Consider the following 9647-nt stretch of genomic DNA (forward strand, 5'->3'; position numbering starts at 1 on the left):
AATATACCTGATGCATATGAGTCAGTGGGTTTGAAAGAAAAATTTTACTTTGCCCATCTTAAACAAAAAAAAAAAAAGAACAAACCTTGAACTTAAGCTTTCGTTACCCAGTTGTCCTGTACGGAACAGTGGTAAAATCAATTTTATCATTTTCATCGTGATTTGTTATCCTTGTTGCTTTTTAATTGGATCACAGCACGAAATCTAGTTAAGTTATATAGCTTATGTTTGAAGACCTGAAGATCCTTTCCTCAGCAGAAGGATTTGACATGTTGTGGGAGTAGAGTTTAGTTTATTTTGTGAACAAATTGGTAATACTGTTAAGTTACATGGTCCACAGTTTGGATGAATGACTAGCATGTAAGGGCACCGAATGTTTGGAATCTGGTATTTCATGAATGGTAAGGCTGTGGTGTGCCTGGCTTGTTTCTGATACGATCTTGTAGCCTGTAGTAGAACTGCTTATACCCAGTCAGCTGTGGCGATGTTTGAGAAGGATCAAATACGTACAGTAAAAACAAAAATCCTTCTAAAACAGTATAAGCCATATAAATCAATTTCTTTCTTTATCAGGTTATATCTGTATCAGCTTTCAGATCAGACATAGCCTGAAAGATATTAATACAGCTGGTGCCTTTCTTTTTCCCTCACCCTTTTTCTTCTCGGTGAGGGGGTCTTTTCTCCCAGTTTCATTGCTCAAGATGCTCCCCCTACATGGTGCTGCTTCTACACAACAAGGGTGGGAAACATACTAGGATGTGTTTTTTACATCATTGTTTATGTGAACATTTCACATAAAGAATGGTCAGCAGAGAGTAGAAAAGCAGAGGATTATTTGGGCCGTAGTTACAAAATACTGTGAAAATAGGTAACAAACCTATTAAACCAGAAAAATACAGGAAACCTTAAAAGTCACACTCAAAAAACTTCAAGTAAAGACTCTGATACAATACCTTAATAAAGACCCTTTTTATGTGATGTTACATTTTCTCTTACATGAGTTCTTTTTGACCCAAATGAGTTTTCTTTTCTTTTAAATACAGCACTTAAATTAATGTGTAAAGCATAGAGATAATTTAACCTAGAGATGTTTTGAGAGCCTGTGACTTTTCCATTTGGTTATTTTAAACCAATTTCTTTCACAGACATTGCATGACGATGGGTGGCTAAGGGATGATTAAACACAATGATTTCATGAACCACAGCAAGGAGTTTTTATGTTACAATTACAATAATTATTTCTCGGCACAATGCACACCCAAAGTATTAAACTGCATTAAACACTGCATTAAAAAGGTCAGATAAGGTAATGGTGAGATACCAGTGAAATACAGCTGCATTTCTGCTGTATTATTGAATTGCTTATCTTGATTGTATTTGCAACCTTCTTCAGTCTCTCACTTGAAAGCTATGGAAAAGTATTCATTGCCTTGAAAGACTTAGTGTTGTCTGGCTGTGAGCCACATAGTAATCCTTTTGGGTTTTTTTCTCTTCTTTCTTATCGTTTAATCCTGCACAAAAAAATGGCTCTATTCACCAAAATTATCAATGAAAATTGCACAATTAAGTCTGACTTGTGGGACCGTGTTTCGGCAGTGGAGCAGCTCATAATAGTGTATGCCAACAACAGGCTGACATTTCCAACAGAACTCCTTGTTCTAAAGAGTTTGTGCCATGGCTATAAATGGCGTGTCTCAGGTAGCTCTATCATAAAGCAAATACCTGCTGCCTGTCAGAACTTTATTTATTGGCCAGTCTGACATACTGCCCTATGACAAGGAAGTTATTGACACTGGGTTGGATTTTTAAAGGGTGTTAGTCTCTAGGGGCAGATTTGTCTCTTAAAGCATGTGGGAGACTCGGATTCAAATTCTGCCTCCTGCACAGAGACACGGGGCTGATTCAGCTCCTTGCTTCTCCAACCTGACCTTCCCCCACATGCAAACTGTGGGTAACAATCTGAGCTCTGGGCTAAGTAGGTGCTCTCCCTCTCTCCAGGAGGAAAGTCCAGCCGCATTGATTTCAGTGGTGCCACTGTAAAGATTTACTGTAGAAGGATGGCAGGGAAAGGAAACAAAGCTAAGGCCGTAGTTTGATGAATCCTGGTGCTGGTATTGGCTGGGAAATCAGCAAGCTGGCCTTCTCCTAGCATCTAGCTCTTTGTCCTTGGATTTGCTCTGTTTTCTTAAACTATCTTTGGGGTTCTTTTTTTGATCATCTGTGCACGAGCAAATCCATATGTTTGTACTCTATATAAACATAAAGCGCATGGAAATGTTTTCATAGAAGGTAATTAATTGGATAATTTCACTGAGCATTAGTTTTTGATGTAAACTGGTAAATATGGACTAACCTTTTAGCAATCTGTGTGTATTCATCCAAAGCAATGGAAAATATTCCCAAGTGATTTTAATTTAAAAAGAGATGTTAAGGACAGAGATTGGACATCGCACATGGCTGTAGCTTCTCAGGCCCCTGGAGGCCTTCAGTTTAGGGCTGATGACTGTAGCTTTTGTTTCATTTACATTGCAAATGAAATCTTATGGTATTTTTGGTCTTTATCCATGTTTGTCTGTGAAAGGGTGTCTGGTGGTTGAATCTGTATCTTTGCAGCACAGACACTGCCTATTCATTACTAATGTTCAGTGGAGACACACGTACTCTGACAACAGAAATGCAGGGCTGATACCAAGCCGTGACACATCTGCTGAATTCACATGGAGAAAGGGAATATGAAAACAAATACACAAAAGGCACAACTACCGAGATGGTAAATATTGTTTTTTCCACACCACACCTGAACCAAAAATAGAGACAGAGGAGCCCTTAACAAAGCTTTATTCAGGTTCCTCACAGCTGCCAGTAACTGCTTGTTTTCCACGGAGCTCTAAGTGAATGAGACTCCTAGCTTACTTCAAAAGCCTGAATTTGCCTGAGACTTAACCTTCTTTTACTATGAGCAGATCAGAAGTAGATGAGAAAAATAGCTCCATGGAAATTAGTAGTGTTAAAATCATACAGATGTGATCACTATCAAGCTTGTATGCCGTAAGAGGAGTAAGAGCAGGTAATAACACTTTTTTTGAGGGGAAGAAACCGCCTGTAACTTGGAGCAGCATGCGTTTGCTAGCTGAGCAAGAAAAGCAGCCAGCAAGGGAGGCTGGCTGCAGTCACGGAACTGGGAGATGCCCTGGCACAGCAGAAGATGGGGAGGCCCCCCCCTATACCAGTTCGGCTGTAGGAGGGAGTGTGCAGCCCCGAAGGGAGAAGAGGAAATTGTTGGGCAGCTGTGTCAGGGCATAGGCAGTGCTTTCTGCGTCCTAGGCTGTTGCACAAAGCTGAGGTGCTTTATGAGGTAGATAAAGCTGGCACTCCCAAATATACTGCTGATCAGTGTTGCAAAGTGGCTGTGGGATGAAAGGGGGGAAGTGAGTGTAGTAAATATAGCCCAGTCAGTAAATAACAGTCACTGCAATAAATACAGTGGGAAGGACAGGCAGTCAAAGAGACCCACAGCCTGACAGGTCTTCAAAACTGTGGGAATGTGGCTCCATACGGCTCATCTGGGACATTCCTTGCCTCTCCTGCCTGAAAGCTGCCTTCAGATACTCTGCAGCAGAGTATGTCATAAGAGGACATTAATGCCTGGGCAAATCCCTTAACATCCAGTTGTACCTCTCCTGAGCATGGGAGATGGGGCAGATGTGAAATAGTTTTGAGACTGCCTGGAGAGCTTCTGTCCAGCACAGGCAAACTGTCTGGCTGCCATGCTGTCGTTTCTGCTGGCAGCAGCCTGCTGGGTAGCACTGGCACAGTTGCATTGGGCTATTCATTTTTCTTTTGGCTTCTGTTGACAGCACGAGGATTTGATACTATTCCCACTGGAACCTGTATGAAAAGTTCCCAGGGTGGACTTCAGACTGAAAGAGTTTCAGTCACTGGGTGTGTGTCCTTGATATGGGATACTCTTGTCCTTGTTACTCAGCTCTTTCCGAGAAGCAGATTGCCTGCTATAGCAAGGCATTGGACCTTGTTTACGTAAAATCAGACAATTAACTGCCCTTTAACAGAAATACGCAACTATATTAAATAGTTGGAAAATGATGCAAAGTTGAGCCAGGCCCAGTTGGTAACACCAAAAAAAGGAAACCCCAGGGAGATGGCTTACTCCTTACTATCCAAAATGGAAATGTAACTTATGTGAATTAATAACAGAATATTTTTCTAACCAGAAAGCATCTGTGGTTAAACTGAAAAAATGGAAGTTAAATAAACTTGGACAAAAACTGGAGACAGAAAAACGTCACACACAAAAGAAAACTTGGGCCTTTTTTCCCCTCTGTTTCCTGCTGTAAGTGATTTAATGTTTAGTTTCTAAACAATGTACTCAGATCTTAATAAAATTTTAAAATTCCTCCATATGTCTAAGTGAAAGTGACTCAAGAGGCGAGCTCACAGGAAAATTGCTGCCTTTTTTCCCCCCTTTCCAATAATCCCTTTTGACCTTTCTACCAAAACTCATTTATTTTTGTCCGTTTTGTTATCAAACTTTTAATAAGTAAAACTACATCATGTTTTATACCTGTTCTCCTTAGCAATACATCCTTCTTGCCAGAACTCTTCTGTAGCTCAGCAGAACTCCATGATTTCCATGCAGCACTGCTTGGGCATGAGGTTACTCCTCCAGCACAATTAGGTGCTACATGAGGTGCTCCTGGTTAAGGAGCAGTGGGGATTTGGCCTCCTGCTCTGTGTTAGCTGTGCCCTCCTCCATGACAACTTTGTTGTGTGGAAATCACGGCAGTACTCTGCTGACAGGCGACCATATATAATTCCCAGATAAACGGTGTCTGAAGGAGGAATTATAAGTCCCAAACAAATATTTTTTGATTACATTTTGTCTTGTTTCAGTGGGTTGTGCGTGTTGAGGCCCACTCCCACCCCCCCTGTCTTTTGTGACACAGTATCAGTGGAAGACGTAGACAGTGTTGAGGCTTGTGCTTAACTAGATACTGTGCAAACAACGTAAAAGACCATCCCTTCCTGACAGATGTGAAGAAAGGATTTCCTTGGCTTTCATTCAGTAAAGCCTGAGAGCAAATACTTACTTAAAGTAAGTTTGTTTCCTTGAGATCAGATGCAAACAACAGTGTTGTTAGAGAAGGGCCTCAGCACTCAACAAATGTTTACCTTGCACAGTGACCACTTTCAACTGGGCTTTCCAAGGAAGCCACAGTTCCCTTCACTTGCAGGTTTTGCTGTGTCATCCCACCTACCTAGAGCTGTGCAAAAATCATCTGGTTGATGATTTTCAGTATTAGCCTTAAATCTGGTATGAGTTTCCTGAGATGTGCAAGCCTTTTGGAAGATCTGTATTGGCTTTTGACTAGTGCTTGTCTTAGCTCTGATTTTGAGGTAAAGAGAAAACTATTCCAAAATTCTGGTAGCGTTTTGATTTTGATGTTTGCTTAACTTCCCTCACTTTTTTTCAGGTGAAAAAAATCTCTCTTAAGTTTCCAGTAATCTCAGTTTCCACTAACCTCTCTCTTTCCGTGTTTATGAGCAGGAAGTACTTGATTTGTGTGGCTTCCCTGTGAAACAACACTACATTTGCCTCTATACAGATGTGACAAAGCAAGATAATAGGGTGGTTTATTTAATCAGTAAAAAAAAAAACCCTAACAATTAGAACAGTACAAATTTCTGTAATAAGTGTAAAATTATGGGTATAAAAACCATCTGAACTACTAGAGTGCTAGACAGCAAATGCCTAGTTTGTATTCCTTTCTTTAGGAAAGGAGTTATGGCCCCCTCTCATTCGGTGGCCAGTCTTTCTGGTCACAGAGTAACATCAGTGTTCATTCTGCCTTCCACCCTACAAAGATACTTGGTGTAACTAACATTCAACACATTTAACTACTGAGCTATTAAGTGCTGGTTTACCATGACACACCCCAACTGTACAAACATTTCATGAAAGAGACTGGCTATGGTAGGCTGTTCCTAGCGTGTGAGGTGCAACGTTCCTCCTTGGTGAAAACCTGTGTAATAGGTTGGCTGTTTAGCTGGGAGCTGGGGCATTCCCCTCACTCTCCTAAGATTTAAATTTAGCTTAGCAAATATGCCCCTTATCTACAAGAATTCCAATTTGATTTTTGTAACTAATTTAAGTTCAGAGGTCAGTTATAGTAAATTTGGAAAAGTTCTTTTAAGCAAAGTGGCTTCTTGCTACGTTTCCAACAGTGCAGTTCTGAGCGACTGCTGGGAGGCTAGGAGTAGAGTTAGTCTGTTAAAAAGATTTTAATGTCCTAGGCTGGACATGCCAGGCCATATTAGGGTCTTGATGCTCCTCAACATTACACCTACTATGTTTTGACATGGGCATCCTGAAAGTGAATGGCAATATTAATTTTTTTAAGTGCTGCTGGTAAACTTGTTTGGGCTCAAATTTTCTCAGATTTATTCTAAGTGCTGGTCATGACAAAATACCCCTTTTTTTTTGCCAAGAAAGTTGAGAGCTTATCTGAAGCAAGTTGCTGTAGGTAGTATTATTCTCCACTTCTTTATAGAATAAACTTTATAGAATAAACTGAGGAAAAAAGAACATCGCTCGCACTCACCACCTAACCGTTGTAGGAGTAAAACAAGAAACATAGCTTGCTGCGTTTGTGCAGTGAGAGTCCCCGGGGGTGGTAATCTTGTGATGCACTAGGGAGCTTCTAGTAAATCACTTCTTTTTAGCAGTCCTAGCATCACATGGGAAGAAGAAAGAGATGGGCTTTATAGAATAAACTGAGGAAAAAAGAACATCGCTCGCACTCACCACCTAACCGTTGTAGGAGTAAAACAAGAAACATAGCTTGCTGCGTTTGTGCAGTGAGAGTCCCCGGGGGTGGTAATCTTGTGATGCACTAGGGAGCTTCTAGTAAATATGGGTTCTCTAGCTGTATAGAATGTAGTCTGTAACTAAATTCCTTTAAAGGGATTAAAATGATGAGTATTTAGAACACTGTCTGAAAACAATTACAGTTTAAAGAAAATTTGTGATGAAAATATCTTAGTGATAAAAATGCTAGTGCTGTGCCCTGGAAAAATCCTTCAGCACAAGTAAAAAAATCAATGAACTCCAGTATTGCCAGAAATTGTCAGTGAAACTTTATCACTCCATGTGAAAATGGGTATGCTCTAATGTAATTTAAATTCTCGATTAACTGGGGTTTAACTGACTTTTCTCTTACTCCCTATTTTTAAATTTTTCTCCTTCTATGGAGCACTGTAGTACTCCCCATCTGCCTTTCATTTGCTTTTGTAAGATTTTTTTTTTCTCTTACGCACCAAATTCTAGGAGGTGAAATCAGAAATCGTGTAAGTTCAGTGAGGAAGCCACATCCGTTAAAATACGTTTTGATTGAAGTGACTGAAACAATGTGCAATTCATGGTGTAAGCAAAGTCCAAAGAGTTCTAAATCTCTTCGTTTCAGACATCAAAGACATATTAACTCCCCGTTTGCCCCACATACTCTAACACAACCATTTCAATAACTAAGAAAGCTTAAATAAATACTACTTTTAAAATAGATTTGGCTTTAAAAATTGTTTTGTTCGGAATTCTGCTGAGCCAACTGTGTTTCTGAGTATAAAAACAAATACTGACCCTACAACAGGTGGAACAAGTGAGATCAGATATTTTCAGAATAAAACTATTAGGCTATTGTGAAAGCTAAAAAAGAAAGGGATTGAAAAACATGCCCTGTAAACAGTTTCCCTTGAAAGCAAAACGTTGAAAGTTTAAAAGAAAAAGAACTTTTCTTACCTGTAGCTTTTGTGCGGATCAGGAAGTGTAGCTCTTTTCTGATTACAATCTTCCATGGCTTAGCTTGGCTTCTGCATTTGAATGTTAAATATGTAAGAATGCCTTGTTTAGCTTGGGAGTTTGCATGACCTCTTAATGAGACACTGTAGTTAGTGTCATTGGGTATTAAGGTGTCATGTGACTGTAGATGAAAATAAAATCCTTTAAAGTTTGCATTTAATACTTCCTAGAATCTGTAACCCTTTACCTGCAAGCTGGATAGAAACCTGAGAGAGCTCACTGTTTTCTGATCAGAGTTAGAAAAAGGAGAAGAGGAAGAACACGTGCCAAATAATTCCTCTGGGACGGTCGCTTATGACCACAAGAAGTTCGAGCCTGTCAGTGTATTAATGCCGTCATTTGCATATTCCTAAAATTAAATCTCCCCGCAGCACAAACGGCGCTGGAGGGTTTTGGCAGAAAGTTCCTCTCTAAGTTTTGCCTAGCAGTGACATTTAATCCCGGCTGTTTTGGGTGATGCTCCATGGAGGGAGGTATATTTGCAGGCATCACATCATGTTTACCTGTGAAAGTTGCTGATGTTCCTGGAATCATTTCGGTTGGGGTGTGATGTTTCCAAAAGTGATAGGAAAGATGTTCTGCTGCCACAGTCCAGTAAGGAGAGCGTCCCCCGTGCCGGAGGAGAGATTTAACTTGGGCAGTATCTGCCAGCAGCTGGGGCAGGCGTTGCCCAGCTTTAATCTTTAACGTATATCGATGTACCTGGAACCTGTAAAAAAAAAAAAACCTCCTGGAAAGAACCAGCACTAAGGTTGCATCATCTAACTGCACGTGTCACAGCCGGGGATCCAAAGCAGCCCTGACAGAGCCTGCTCGATAATACTTGGGAAATGTTCTACTAACTCCTTTGTTTGTGTGTTCCTGGTGTTAAGCCTCGTGGAAGCAGTTAGGTGAGGTTCGGCTGCTGTACCAGCAGGTGTGCTGTTCTCACCCTACACAACTCTGAATTTAGGGTTGCCTTCCTGCCTGGCGGGAGTTGCATTGCCTTCCCTGTGCAAGGAGCTGGAGTCCTGTCTCATGCAGAGCATTCTCCTAAAATGGCACTTCAGCAGTGCGCAGGGTTTGCCCTGGTTGTGCTTCCCCCCTTCATAGCGCTGCAGTGAGCTCAAGGTGAGACTGTCAAACTCACTTCAGCAGTGGGCTGGGAGCAGAGGGGTCAGAGACTCAGCCGCGCCGCCTAGCCCCAGCCTCCCTCTGCCGAGCCACGCAGCCGGGCTGAAACAGCTGGTGCCTGCAAACAAATTAATAAAAGCTGCTTTGGATATGCTTATTTTAAGCAGAGAGCTATGCCATAACATAAAGGCCAAATATCATTTGCGGTCTGTGAGCTAACGAACTGCAAAGCTCTGCCAGGACTTTTTTTTCTTTTTCTTTTTTTTTCCCTCCTGCAAGCTTTTAGCATTAGCCAAAAATGAACTTTGAGAGACAAGAAATGTCTTACTGCAAAACCTTCATTAAACTCTCCCAAAGGTTCTCTGGTCAGTAAGCAAAGAATTATCAGGCTAACACATCCCCAAGTTGTTAGAGAAGGTGAGGAAGGCAGGAAATGCAAACAGCGAGGGGCTACTTCTGCAGGTGATGCTGTATGCAGACCCATGGCCAGTGTGTCCTGCGTACCCGGCTTACAGCCCTGCTAAGCCACAGCCAGCCTCCGTGGGCCAGCGCTGCGTCTGGTGGTATTTTGCCATCACTCTCATGGCAGTTGGGCTAATGAGCTGGGCTAACAGAATCATAGAATGGTTTGGGTTGGAAGGGACCTTAAAGACCATCTAGT

Source organism: Eurypyga helias, unplaced genomic scaffold (assembly GCF_000690775.1).
Source record: "Eurypyga helias isolate BGI_N326 unplaced genomic scaffold, ASM69077v1 scaffold3914, whole genome shotgun sequence".
Lineage (NCBI taxonomy): Eukaryota > Metazoa > Chordata > Aves > Eurypygiformes > Eurypygidae > Eurypyga > Eurypyga helias.